At 42.0% G+C, this 15,098-nt stretch overlaps 1 long non-coding RNA gene across 2 annotated transcripts in view; it reads right to left on the bottom strand.

Annotated features, from left to right (window-relative positions):
- Positions 1-13,558, bottom strand: part of LOC308056325 — a 55,789-nt gene extending 42,231 nt beyond the window's left edge. For both annotated transcript variants that reach the window (XR_013924780.1, XR_013924781.1), the window contains exon 1: positions 152-13,558. This is a non-coding gene — a long non-coding RNA (uncharacterized lncRNA). The remainder of the gene's footprint in view (positions 1-151) is intronic.
- Positions 13,559-15,098: the final 1,540 nt, after the last annotated feature.

Here is a 15,098-nt window from a genome sequence, read left to right as displayed (position 1 = left end):
ACCCCATATCATCCCCTTCCTTTCCTCTTCCTCCTGCCTCCCCCAGTCATGCAACAGGTCTCTTAACACATTTTTTTTCTGTTTCTTAGTTTGCATGCTAAACTGGGAGCTTTTACTTATACACATCTAATCACCTAGTTATTTTTCTTACCTTGTAGATGTCTGTGTCCCCCGGGGCTGTGCATGGCCATCACGCTGTGTGCTGAACCTGCGTGGGGCTGCAGCTGACCCTTGCACAGGTGCCAGCTGCAGTGGGGGGAACTGTGCTAAACCTCACTGCCCTGCTGGGATAGACACAAGTCGATCACAAAGCTTTTTTATCCCCCTCTCTTCAGTAAACAATTGTACCTCCAAAGCCATGAGCAATTTTTCTGATTCACAAACACTACTGAATTCACCAATGTTCTCTAGTGGTGAGTTTCACAGCACTGAACGCTGTTCCTCTTTCACAGAGGTGTCTTACTGGGTTGAATGCAGAGCAGAATTACTTTCTTTTTATTTAGCATCTCACAGTCAGCCAAAATTTAGGCTTCCTTTTCCGATTAAAACTATGTTGTGAAAATGATGCCTAATTTGGTGTTTTCTTCATCTCTTGGTCTTTTTAGCTATCACTGATTTCCGCATTTTGCTTTCTTGGTGAATATATACACACACATGCACATACACGCACATGTACAGACACTAACTGGTGTTTGCAAGTTGTATCTTCTTTTCCTGGATGGTCTAATTCTTCCAGTTCAGGCATTAGCACTTAGGTTCGTGCTGAAATGCTTTCCTGAATCAGCGCCCGAGTGTTTAACAACGTGAAGTAAAATGGATGGACATTTTAATGTTTCCTCTTGTGTGTGAAATACTCTTTCATCTCTGTATATTAGGAACATATTTTTGGGATCGTTCTGAAATAATGCTCTCTTGTTTAAGCCCAAAGCAGAAACACACGTCTTGAATCAGCCAGTGTGCTTTTCATTTGGAGATGGAGGAGCGGGCACTGACTACGCTTTTGAAGTGGTTTTGTATGGTTGTGGGTGCTTGATATGCATGATTGCACCCACAGCTCTGCATGCACACAGTCAGTGGCAAGGACACGTTTCAGAAGAGCATGAGTGAGGTTTCGCTCCCTCCTCCCGAGTGCCTTTGTTCCTGCTCGATAGAGAAGAATGTCATTTCTCAGAAGAAGCTCGGAAGAAGGTCGTTGAGCTCAGATTTGTCTGAGTGATGATTTTCCTTCTCCTTCTTCTTTATAACTCTACAGGAACAACCTCACACACTGTTGCTGGAGAGTTGCCAGTGGAGTTAGTTTTTTTAAAGTTTGTTTTTATGATTTGGCTAAAAAAAAAAAAAAAAAAAAAGCAACCTGCTAAGTCATTGCTCGGCACTCTATGAGTCTACAACAAAACTGTATGCTATAAAAATAGATTGCACCCATTCCTACTGTTAAATACCACGAAAGAAATAAGAGCGTTTACAGTATGCTGAAAGGAAAATGCCTTCTCCCACCCATAATAAAATGTGTGAGTTCAGGGTCACTTCCTAATAGGTGTTATTTCCTCTATTTTAATAAAGGTATTTTAACACCTGTATTCCATGCCAGACAGTATTGTCATTTTTTCCACTGATTGGCTTAACCAAATGCTGGAGGGGGGGGCACAAGCACTTTCAAACATCGCTGCTTCACGCCAAACACAACTAATGTGCAGAAGGAGGAAGCCAGAGAAAGCAGCAACCGCCCCTAATTACAGCCAGACGACTTCCAGTCCAGTGAGGGACGGGGAGGCTTTCAGGATGGAAAAAGGTCAGGAAGCCCATCTAGGTCAGCCAGTCTCTGGCTTTGAATTGGCACTTGTACTACCCTCACCCACCCCCACAACCTCACACACAGACTATTTTTGTTCTCCAAATAGTTGCCCAATGTGTGCTGAAGACTATTTATACTCATTGGGACCGCCTCTGTCCTTAGTGCTTTTCTCCATACAGAGTGATGACCTTTGCTAAGTTGAAGACCAAACCTCCTGTGTATGGGGAGCTTGGTGATTCCAACAGAAGTCAGCAAGAGGATTTGAAAAAAACTGAGCCTCTTATTGCAGGAGAATTTTATGCTCCCATGGATCAATTCTTCTGTTTGCTGGAGTATTTTCTTCACAAAGCATCCTTGCCCCCTCCTTGCACTGAATGAGGAGCATAATGGGAAAGTTGATGTAAAGCAGAGATACTACACCCCCCTCGCCCAGTTTCTGGGGCAGATCTCACAAGCCGAAGTGCCCTGGGTTGTGTGTGAATGGTTTCCTCAATGCCAGCCCATTTTGCATCTGTACTGATATCCACACTGAATCTTGGATCCAGCTGGGCTGGAAACACTAAGCCAACCAAATACAGGCATGAATTTCTTACAGATTTGTCAAAAGACAACCAGCAGACCTGTGGTCACATGAAGCAGAGCACAGGCTTGCTTGAATAGTTTATGAAGCCTTAGTGGGTCTCACAGCTTCACTCTTTGTTGCTGTAACAGAAGATGAAACTACATATGTTTCCTGTGATTTGGGGTTTGGCAGCAAATGCATTACACAGGACAATGAATGTATGTAGCCTTTGTACATATTTCTAAGCATTTGCTTGGAACTGGAAGGTCATTTTACTCAGGCAAATTACAAATCCTTTGGAAGAAAAAGAGTATGACTACTTGTGAGCCCTGTCAGATACCTTAGAAAACTGCACTGTAAATGCACTTTGTTTTATTTTGGCATATTTCCTGTGTTTGACAACCAGAATGCAAAACTCCACTGTCAGTATTACTGAAGGCCAGAAGATCAAGCGACAATTATCCGTAACACTGAAAAGGCATAAAAAATACTCTCTGACCTTTACAATAGGCCACACTGCACAAATTTCCTAAACTTACTTAAGCACTCAACTCTTCTGTGCAGATGTAATTTGCACGAGCCTTTGTTCCGCATGACCATGGGTTAGAGGATGGTGGCCAAAAAGTGTCATTAGTGCAACCACAGTTTATTAGTCATATATGACTGCGCTTGTTGCAGGAATTACTGGGGAGAACTCCGCAACCTGCATCATGCCAAAGGTCAGACCAGTTGACCATAATGTTCTGTCCTGGTTTTAAAATATATTAATCGATGTTCTCACAGTACTTAGGCAATAAGGATAACAGTAGCCAAACTGCCGAAGGCTAGCATTACATTCACAGCAGCACTAGAACTAGTTTTACCACAAAACAGTACACAGGTCAATTATATATAATAAATAAATAAATTTCGGGAGCTAGAGGGGCCAAAAGGCTTGTGGTGAGTTTGATACTAGCACTTCTCTCTCCCTTTATAAAAAGCTCTGGAAGGAAGGCAAAAATATTTTAAGCATCAAAAAGACTGATGAATAGGGATGCCAGGATATTCACTTAGAGACAGTATTGTCAGGAGTTGTTTTCCGAGCTATGATACTAAAGATAGTATGAACCAGCAAAGAAAAGAACACTGTAAAAATGCAAATCTGCTAAATGTTGAATCTATTAATCCATAGCACACTTTCTTCTGAATCATACTTACTCAGATGTACAGGCAACAAAAGTATTTATAATATTTGCATAATTTCAAACACCCAGTTCATAAATTATGTATTGGTTGTGGTCAAATGAATGTTAGCGCTTTCATAATTATCTTTTGTGTGAAAGGTTGCGCAGTTTACAGAGACATTTCAATGGCAACTGAAGATCTGTGAGTTCCTTTAATACTGTAGAGAAGAAATGGGAGCTAATTGTAGAGTTGCTACACATTTGCTCTTGAAAAGTGGCAAAGCTAAAAGGATTACATTTAATTTGAATTTACTTTTTAAAGAATACTTACTTTTGTGTAGAGTGCTAGCAACTCACGTAGGGCCCCAATGCTGGGCATTCAGGAACTGTCAGAAAAGGAGAATAACCTTGCAAGAGTAATTTTTTTAACAATATAGACTGCCGGAAGTTTCTCAGTGAAAAGAGGCCATATGTTTGTCATGTCCTGCTCTGTTATCAATTATTTAAGCTAAATTCTAAATAAGTAAAATATTTTCTGCAGGACGACGACGAGTGCGTAGCCTTTTAGCATCCTCAAGAATAATGGAGCCCCTTTTCCTTGCAAGGTGGATAGAGCTGGTGTTAAGAGAAGGGACGGAGAAGCACATCCAGCAGTCAGAGCATATTTGAGCAGAGGGACAGGTAACTGCTAACAGGCATCGAGCAGAGCTGGTGGGCACCTCCAAAGCTGCTGTGGGGATCGACTGTCTCACGGGCACACATGGATTGGTCACGCTTCTCTGCTATGGCTAATTGTCAATTCAGGCAAATGTGCCTGTATGAAACCAGCAGATGTTTTTAAACATTTATTTCTAATTTTGAATACATAATAGAGGTGTACACTTTAGAGGCCTACTTTCTTGTTTTCCTTCAAGTGAACGCTGAGATTTTGATTTAATCCAGTGTCTAAACGTTGAAATCTTTGGTGTATACCTTAATCCTCCTATTATTCTGAAAGAAGGAAAGATTTCTTAAGAAAAAGTTTCCTGGGGTTTGCTAACTACATGGAATTAAAATGGTTAATATAGTACTCTAAAGAATAGGAATCGTATTAAGAAAGACCATTTCTTTTATATAATGGGAGAAGACCTCATATCATGCGAAGAAATCATAACTGAGGAGGAGGTAGAAATGAGCCTTACTTTCACAGTACAGTGAATGGAAATTTAAAGCTAAAATCACCATACATAGCTAATGAACAAGCGACAGTAAGTTCCAGGTACAACGCTTTCATTAAAAACTCAAATCCTCCACAACCCATCACACTGCTGCAAGCCAAAGAGGAAGGACAGAACCTGACGACCACTTCGGGAACCTTCCAGCCTGAAACTCAGCCCAGCTCTGATTTTGGCTAGTTCACGGAAGTCAATGGGAATAAGGCTCTCGTCCTGCTGCCTTTTTGGAATAATACATCCAGATGCCAGTGAGCCTTCACAGAAAATGGCCTGGGAGCCAATACGCAAGCATAAAATATAAAGTACAACAGAAATCTGAATTAGACATATGGATTCCTATATGTAGACAGGGAATATGCTTTTCCACTTCAGTTTTTATGAAGAATTTCCTAACTACATCAGATTTGTAGAGCTGACTCATAACATTGTGTGCCATGGTAAATTAGACACAGTTAACTCATGCATTAAGAGAGCTCACTTACTGCCAGCATATAATACGCTGAGTTTTTTTCGAAGAGGTAAACTCTGCTTGTAGTTAGATGGTATAATTTTTTAAAATTTTGTTTAACAAGATCATATAAAGTTCTTGGTTAAAGATCCTGGCTTCTTTGAAAAAGTTCAAAATCCGCATATAATTTCTTGGGAACAATTCAAAATACTTTGAAAATACATTTAGTGTCAGAATACACATGCCATGTGTCTTTTTATATGCAATAGATTTTATGTACTTTACACCAAATTGTACAATTAATTTGGACACATTTGGTGGGAAATAAGTTTTTGTATGTATGGGAATTGATTAAGTAATACAATGAATGTGGCAGTTGAGTCAGACCTTTGTAAATGAATTAGGAAGGTTCCCTTTACTCTCCTGCAGGAGAAAGCAAAGTTGTTTAATATTTTATGAGTGTGAATGTTTTAAACAGTTTGGAATGGTAAAACCACTCATCAGAGGCTGTGTGAACATTGTGGTGCATCACAGCAATGGATTTGCTGTCAAAAGGGAATCGAACAGAAGTTTTTCTTTGCTACCACTTGCTCTTAAGAGCGTAATGACTCATGCAACTGGCTTAACCAGATTTGTAAATCTTCATGGATGGAGAGATTCTGGAACATTTATTTCAGCTCGTAACATCAATATGTGCATCTCTTATGTTTGGGAAGACTTGTTAACTGGGAGATCCAAAAAGATTTGGAAAAGGTCTTTGTCTTCTCTTTTCCCCAGCTGAATGTGTCAGGGATGGAGTGAATAGAAGTCAACGGTTTTCCATTCCTGAAAGCCTCTAAAGGGAAATCCACTGGCGTCTGGGAGAAAAGCATCTTGGTGAGGACACGGAGAGAATACAGCTGGAAAAATGCTATGGTGTCAGCTGAATTCTGGTCAAGATTTCATTTTTACCAGTGATTGAACAGGATGTTCTGATTAATGGAGCTAAATAAAATGAATCACCTAGGTCCAAGAGATGGAAAATAATTTCCTATGGAAAAAAAAAGATTGTATTATTCAAAATTTCCTTTTATTAGGTCATTTTACTCAATGGGTGGAAATAAAACTCCTTAACAAGGAGGGACAATGGCAGATATAATGTACGATAGAATCAGTGTGGAAGGGATTTGGATATGGAGAAGCCAAGGAAGAAAATGCTGCAGTCCTCAATAGCCACCAAATACTCTGTTCTATGGATTGTTTGAGAAAACAATTGGAGTGACCATCTGCATATTTCCATGTTGTCATTCATCTGAAGCCAGTAGAATTAAAAAAAATAATTTTTAAAAGAAGTTATTTTATAGTTTTCCATATTTTTCTTCTGTGAAGAAAGAGGTGGCCTGCCATTTAGAACGGAATCAAAATTTCCTAAGAGTGAGCAAAACTTTAACATGGGGAAAAAAAAGAAATCTCTGCCCGTAAGTACTTTCAAAATGTTTTTTGTGTTTGTCCAAATATCTTGGAATGAAACCTAGAAATGTTGCTCAGCTTCATTCTCCACTGCCGTGCAAATGCTACCACCCGTTTTTACTTGGCATTTTCCCAACAAAAGACACATACTCCTCTGAACACATTTGACTGAAAATGAAGAGGAAGCTGTAGTTCAAAGCTAATTACATCTCGCTAGATCTTCTTTTCTCAGTCATTCATTTCTGCTCACACATGCTACTGCTTAGCAGTCCGTACTGTTCTCGGCCTTCAGCAGAACCATCCTCATCTCTTCCTGCCGTTAGCTCACACCATAAAAATACACACAAGCAGAAAACAGCAGTTAACAACTTTAAGCTTTCTTTACTGCACAAATCAATCAATAATGGCTGGCATGACTGGCAGCATAAAGTATGCTTTTCATTCCATCCTTTGAAATGAGAACTATTTTCTTCAGAAACTTCCAGCTTTAGTGGAGTAGATTAGAGGGGCCAGGCAGATTAAAGAGTCCAAAAGCCTAGTTCAGATGCAATGTATGACAACATATTATGCTTCCTCCAGACTGGTCCAGATTGGTTTAAGTGGTTGATCTGGCAGTCAGAAAGACTGCTGCCCTGGAAGAAAACCATGTGTTTGTGGGTGATTGCATTTTACTGTAGTACTTTGAAAGCTGTATTGACTTACGTTTCCAGCAGACCACACCATCTTCTGAATATTAAATAACATGGTACTATTATACACCATTCCGTGACTACCCACATCGCAATCTCTATGTGGAGGAATTATCCTTGGCTGGTAACCCCTCTGGTTCCCACCAGTGGTTTGAAGTTAAGACATCAGCTGTATTCCAAAGCTATCCACAATGGGGTGTGCAATATGGTCATAGGTGTACTTTCCACGTGTGTTCATTCCATACATGCACATTTCCCGTGTGTTCAACTTCCTTTGGTACACCTGACTGCTGGCTACTGAGCAGGCATCATACTTCTCATGTCAGATTAATCACTTGATCTGAATATTTGAATATTTCTGAGGTATTCCCTTCCTCCATAACTAAATAAAGTGCAGACTCTAAGTTACTGTAGAGCAGATCTCCAAAATCTTCTGGAACACTGCTTGTTGCATTGCCATGGCTTTGAACCTCATGTAATCAGGGCTAAAAATGCCATGCTAGTGAGGATGTTGTGCTTGTAAATTCACAGGGTTTTTTTGCAGTTTTTAGTTTCTCCCCTTGTTTGTAAGATCTAAATACTGGTGGAGTCCCAGGTTAAATATCATACTCCCGAAACACAGTGTTGTAATACAAGTGGGACAAGAACACCTAATATTTGAACAGCACTTCAAATTGCACACTTTTGGGCATTACTGTTACTCACCATAAGAAGTACTTAATGAAGATGGGAAAATGAGGAAAGCTGAATGTGGAATTAGAAGGCTGTGAATTATTATGAGTATACCTACACTTGTCTTTCCCCTGTTTTAATGGGTTTGAGGTCAAGTCCTCGGTTAAGTAAGAGAAGAGAGAGATGAATTGGAGTGAAGGTGCACTCATCTGCATATCAGATCAATTGCAGGAAAATTGTTTTCATTCTTACAATGAATTTTTTTCCATAAATCTCCATTTTCTTCTAATTCCTTAAGTCCACTGAGATACTGCTTTAATTATTCTGCCCTTGGCCATTACTGATCCATTAAACAGTGCCTAACCAGTTTTAAAGATGATGTAAGCTTGGGGCTTCTTAAGTAGAATATACTACAGCCTGATCCAAAAGTTAACAAAGCTGAAGAGAAAGACTCCCATTACCTTCAGCAGAGATTGAATGGGGCACTTGACAGGAAATAAAAGCTGAAGAGGAAATCCTATGTGTGATCCTTACACTACGCTATGGTTTCTAGGCTCTAAGTAAGTAACCAAACTGTAGATTGTAAGATCCCTGTGGATCAGGGAACTCTTTACAGGAGGTAGCCTTTAACCTTCTCCTTCTGTTTTGGTAGAAAAAGGTCCTTTATTAGATGCTCTGAGGCCACTGAAGGCAGATGTGAGCAGCAAAATGGGCTTGGAGAAACAATGCGTTGCAACCAACTCCCTTACAACATTCCCAATCATGCCAGATCTTTGCCATATTCTTCACTGAAGCTGTTTTAGAAAGGACTTCTGTTTCTACAGCAACATATTTTGAGCCAACAGTTTCATGCATTGAACAGCAATCCACCTGTTGGCCATAAACATTTATTCTTGGTGTACCAAACCTGTCTTCCCATCCCATGCCTGTTTTATCACCTCTTCTATGTATATCAAACTGAAGATAGTGTGGCCTAAAATACTGATAGTCCAGCAGCTTCAGAAGACTGTTTAGTGTTAAACAGCTTATTTTCTTAAGCAATACAAAATAAGCATTTGCTCATATTTGCTTACTTGCCATTTTAATTTTTACTCTGACTTTGAATGGATCTTTCTTGTTCTCCTGGCCTCTTTGCTGATACTTGTATGCTGATGCCTGTGTTTCAGGCAAAATCCCTGGTATCTAAAATAAGAGAATAGATTTTTATGTGTTACCTCTAATTTTTGTATAGGTTATATTTCTTGCTCATTTTCAGAGTCCCATTGATGGCTTTTGAGTGATGGTCTGGCAAAAACATACAGAGAATGCCGAGTATCCAAGGTGCCATTAATTTAAATGAATATATATAGAACTGTTACTAGTTTAGAGGATCCTTTTTTCTTACTGTGTCCTAAAGACATTTGGACTGTCATTTTGCCCTGTGTTAGGTAGGAACTGCAGTTTTGACCCTAGAGAAATAAGAAGAGAGAGAAATCTGTAAGCAGTGAATGCAGGGAAATGAACATGCTGTTTCTTTTTGTGAATGTATGTAGCTGCAGTCTTCTAACTGAACTGACCGCCCCAGAAAGAAAAGGATGAAAAATTGCTTTTATCAAAGCTGAATAGCTCACCCCTTCAAAAGCTAATGTCCACACTGTCCCCAGTAAAATTTATGGCACTGCTATGTTAATATATGGGTGCAGGTACTGAGCGTGCATTAGGGTGCCTGCATAGGCTCCTGCTATTCACTTCACCAGCATCTACTGAGCTCCAGTCAGAGTCTTCTCTTCTGACTGGAGATTTCTCTGATGTCCTTTGGCATGGGGATAGATGCAAAAGTATGTCCACAAGCAGAAAGAATACCCCCATAGATAGTGCCGACATCCCCAAGCTTGCCTGTTTCACAGCAGTGTAGTCATGGCAACATGGATCTCTCTTTAAATTTGCCATCCAAGGATTTACCCAGCATCTCAGGCAAGCTTTAAAGCTGTTCTGTATGTTGACATCCAGGACACCATGGTCAGTACCTGAGAAGATACCTGAGAGGCACTTAGACATATCTGCACAACCTGCTATTGCGGTTGGGGGTACCATGTTAAGATATTCCACTTAGAACACAGAAAGAGATAAGGCAGAATGGGATTCCTTCCCAAGCAAAGCATACACATGTATCTTGTTGCTGGTTTTATCCTGTGAGAATTGTAAATCTGGAAACCATTTAGTATAGCATAGAAATCTTTTCAATGATGAGTTGAAAGCACAGTGTTGCCATAGCCCACTATCCATGCTTTCCCTGTAAACAATTGAAGCTCGTAGTTGGAAAATGCTGGGATTGATATTTCTCATCAAAGAGAGCAGAGCCTTGTGAGTGCTGAAAACATAACCTGGATCTCTGGTCTGCAAACTGTCAACTCCAACTCAAGCAAGAAGTTCCCAGGCCCTATCAGTGTATGGAAGAAGACATCTCTGTGTCAGGAAGACCTCAAACTACGATAGCAAATGGCATTCCTTTGCTATGCTGGCTGCTCTCCATGTCATGTGTGTGAGATTTGAAGTCCCTCTTGAAGTGACACCCCTTGGAAGAGGTCGGGATGCTAGATTATCACTTAAGCAACAATAATCTCGAACCGTTCTGTAACTAGTTTGGGATGCTATTTTACTAGGCTGAATTACATTGCCATCTAACCTAGGGACACCTGGGTTTTCAGACCATGTTCTGGTTTCAGGACATTTCCAACAGGTAGATAATTCCTCAGTTTTTTTTGCACAGATTAGGCAGTGGCAAGCTCTGTGAGAACAGAAACAAAAGATTTCTTGGCACTGAAAATCCTGCTGCATGGAAATAAAAATCCTAGTGCCAGAGGTTTACTTTACTGTAAATAGCTGACGAATAAGCCTAAAATATAGAGAGATTTCAATTAAGTATTTGAGATTTATGCAGGAATTACTGGACAAGGTTTTCTCATGTGTGTTACAGTTAAACAAAATAATCGTAACAGTCCATTTCTAGCTTTAAAATTACAGACCTTGAAGATATCCATGGGTCAGTATCAGGCAGATAGGCAAGTATAAATTAAAAGTACATGTCTGTTACTGTCCAGCTTGAAGCTCTATTGCTCTGTGGGGTTATAGTTCTCCAGACCCACTCTTGCTCACCCTGTAGCTGTTGATGAAGACAGTCACAAGAGACGCAATGTCAAAGAAAGGGATCACCATCCAAGTGGGTGTTGTTTTTCAATTGCATGTAAAATACATGCAGTTAGAATAGTGTGGAAAATATATTGCTTCTGTTTTAGTAGATTTACTAAGCTCCCCCCCCCCCCCCCCCAATGTTCAGATGACATATTTCAGAACTTCACAGTTCTGAAACTGATGTGCTACTTCTGAACTGCAGCTAAGAGATCTGCAGTCTAACAGTTACATTACCCATATTGCCTGATTGTTTTGCTACAAGCACAGAATTCAGGCCCTTATTTCTTATACACTTTTGTATTCAGACACAGAGTAGGCTGAGCGTTGTTTCTAAGGGTTATGAAAAAAAATTGGATTTTTTTTTCCAGTTTTAAAATGAACTTATGGAAAATATGACACTCATCAATGTACATGTTTTAGGTTTTGATTAAACTGCATCAAGGATAAATCTTTTTCCTACAACTGATTTGATCCACCCATCCTTACCTATGCAAACTGACAGAGGAAACCAAACTACAGTTTTCATCAATCTAGCATCTTTTATGAAGCTGCTTTTTGTTTCCAACAGTCCCATTCCACCCTGCAAAGTTAGAGGCATTACCTCCTAAGTGACATACCATGCCTGAAAAAAACCCCACAACAAAGAACTGCATGGAATAAGTGATAAGGAGGTGTCAGCGGCAAAGATGGATTTCAAGGACTTGGGTTTGGTGTTCAGCTTTGGTGTCATCTCTAGTCAGAAACAAATAAATCGATATCAGAAATGCCTGTAGACTCTGAAAACATTCTGAGATGTAATTCATTGCTTAATGATTTCAACAGAAATTGCCTGAGGATTTTTTTTCGTGTAGTGTATTATTACAAGTAGTAGTAGCAGCTTTAATAGTGGAACAATGTATGATGTTCTGCATACGAAATGCTAAAATTGTTCTCAGACAGGTCTCAGACCAACCAGGCAGGTCTCAGCCAAACAGTGCAGACAACTGTGGGTCTCAAAGTTCATTTATTTGATTGTCTTCTGCACATCAGATAATATGAATTATGGTACCTGTACAGAGGGCTGATTGCAAAATGTATTCTTAAATGGCATGAATGTGGCTAAACTGACATTCACAGCTTACTAGTGACATCAAGAAGTTAAATGCGTTTTCTTTTTTTTTTTTTTTTTCACCCACGTAGTCAGTTCTGGAGAAGGTGGGAACAGCACAAAGTAGGAAACTATGTAAAGGTTCTTATGATAATTTATCTGTAATTACCTTGAAATATAAAGACCTAGACAAGAAACAAATAATTTTAAACAAATGATGACTTCTTTTACTGAAGCAAAAAGCAATGTATTTCCCTCCCAGATGTGTTGGAATGGTATTTTGTGCATCAGCAGCAGAAAAAGAAAGGGCAGCAGAGCAGAAGAAAAAGTGGAAGTCCTAGAATAAGAAGAAATCTCAGAATAAATTTCTAGAAAAAAAATTTGGACTCCTGTCACCTGGGTTGGTTCCCCTGACTTGAGATGCTGAAGCACAATACTGCTTTCCTGGTTACACATTTGTGGATACTCGTCGCTTGGACGGGGGTGCCCTGCGCTGGGTGAGGGGCTGGGGGCGGCCGGGCCCAGGGGGCGGCGGTGGCTGGAGCCCCCTCCCGCTGGCGCCGGGCACAGGGGGTGTCCCCAGGGCTCCGTGCTGGGGCCGGCCCCGGGTAATGTCTGTACCGACGGGCTGGGCGAGGGGACCGAGCGCCCCCCGGTCAGTGTGCGGGTGGCACCGGGCTGGGGGCAGTGCTGCCCTGCGGGGGGCAGGGGGCTCCGCGGGGGGGGCTGGGCAGGCCGGGCCCAGGGGCCGAGGCCACCGGGAGGAGGCCCGAGGAGGCCGAGTGCCGGGCCCCGCCCGCGGGTCACACCAGCCCCAGGCAGCGCTGCAGGCCTGGGCCGGGGGGCTGGGCAGGGCCGGGGGAAAAGGGCCTGGGGGGGCTGGGCAGCAGCCTGGGGGGGCTGGGCGTGAGCCCCCGGCGTGCCCAGGGGGCCGAGGCGGCCAGCAGCGCCCTGGCCGGTGTCAGCAGCAGCGTGGCCAGCAGGGCCAGGCAGTGCCCGTCCCCCTGCGCGGGGCACTGGTGCGGCCGCCCCTCGGGCCCTGGGCTCAGGGCTGGGCCCCTCGCTGCAGGAGGGACGCGGAGGGGCTGGAGCGTGTCCAGGGACGGGCAGGGGGCTGGGGCAGGGGCTGGGGCACCGGGCCTGGGGGGGCGGCTGGGGGGCTGGGGGGGGCAGCCTGGGCAGGAGGGGGCTCAGGGGGGACCTGGTCGCTCCCTACAGCTGCCTGGCAGGGGCTGCGGGCAGCGGGGGTCGGGCTCTGCTCCCCGAGAACAAGGGACAGGGCCAGAGGAAACGGCCCCGAGCTGCACGGGGGGGTAGCGCGGGTACTGGGGAAAACGTCTGCCCTGCAGGGGTGCTCAGGCACGGGAACAGGCTGCCCGGGGAGCTGCTGGAGTCACCGTCCCTGGGTCGTAAAAAACCTGTGCAGACACAGTGCTTATGGACATGGTTCAGTGGTGGAGTTGGCAGTGCTGGGTTAATGGTTGGACTCGGTGATCTTAAGGGTCTTTTCGAACCTAAATGATTCCATGATTCTTTCTGTCCCAACCCATCCTGAACAAGCCTGTGGTCAATGGGAGCCCCAGGTTGTATCGCTGCAGGCCCCAAATTAGCATCATTTCTTCAATCCTAGATTTCACATGGTGATTACTCTTGATAACAAAATGGGTATAATGGATTGACACCCTCATTTTTGCTCTCATACATCTCTCTATTAACTGTGATAAACAGCAGGGAGATTTTAAAAATTAAGCACTCTTTAGTAACTAGAATATTAAATGATTCTAATCATACTCTTTATATGTGATTATTTTCCCTAATTCCTCTTTTTTTCCCTATGACTACTAATTTCCAGAATTAAAACGGATCTAGACCAAGCCTAAATTTTTTAAAAGTATTCGCTACAATGTTCATGGGTTTGGGTTTTGTTTTTCTTTTTCTCTTAAAAGTCACAGTTGGTGTTATTTTAATGTACTGTTATTTTTTAAAAATGTTACCTTTTCAATGTCTTGTGTCTCTTTAGCTACATTTTAAAGCTGGCTAATGGTAACTCAATTACTGCCTCAAACAGAGAGGTCAACTTCAGATCAACAGAAACGGAGTGGTTTAAGCTGGCCTCAGATAAACTGCTTCTGCTCCTACCTCTATTCTAGGAAAAGTATAAGATTAAGAAATTTTCTGTCTTCATTTATTCCTTGAGTCCTTTGTCAAGGCTGACAAAAGTGCGACTAACCCTGTTATATTGTAAAGTAATATATTGTTTTAAAGCAATAACCTTCCTGTAATATAAAAATATTTTTACTTGTTATTTAATCTTTTGTTTTTAATGACATGTGTCTTGTCCGTATGGGCTTTCACTGAATTCCTTTGCATGCCCCAAACCTTCCATTGCCTGAAGCAGGAAGGCTGGGTGTTATTTTGAAGTGGTAAGGAATGGTACCCGACTTGTTGATGCGGGATTTGTGTTGATGCAGATGTACTCCAGTGCTGCTTGGAGTGTAGAGGCAGTTTTTTAGGACACCAGAAATACTTCAGCTCCTCAGTCAGTACCTCCTAGGACCTGGCATAGGAAGTTTTCAAGGTCTTCGTAACTGCTAAAGCAACCACCTAACCAACCAACCAACCAACCAACCAACCAACCTAACACTGTGCAAGCACATAAACAGCAAATCTTAATGGCAAGTGACAAGACTGAAAATGCCTCTCTCTCTCTTCAGTGGTTAACACTTGCAAGAGCCTGAGTAAGGGGTTTCATTGCTTCTTGCTGCCTGCATAGTTGTGGCATTTGGGAGAACTGTAATAAGCTTAGTCTGTCTCTTTTCTATCTTTATCAATTATCATTGTCATAATT

This window comes from Falco punctatus (assembly GCF_963210335.1).
Source record: "Falco punctatus genome assembly, chromosome: Z".
Lineage (NCBI taxonomy): Eukaryota > Metazoa > Chordata > Aves > Falconiformes > Falconidae > Falco > Falco punctatus.
This window is presented reverse-complemented; position numbering and strand designations above follow the sequence as displayed.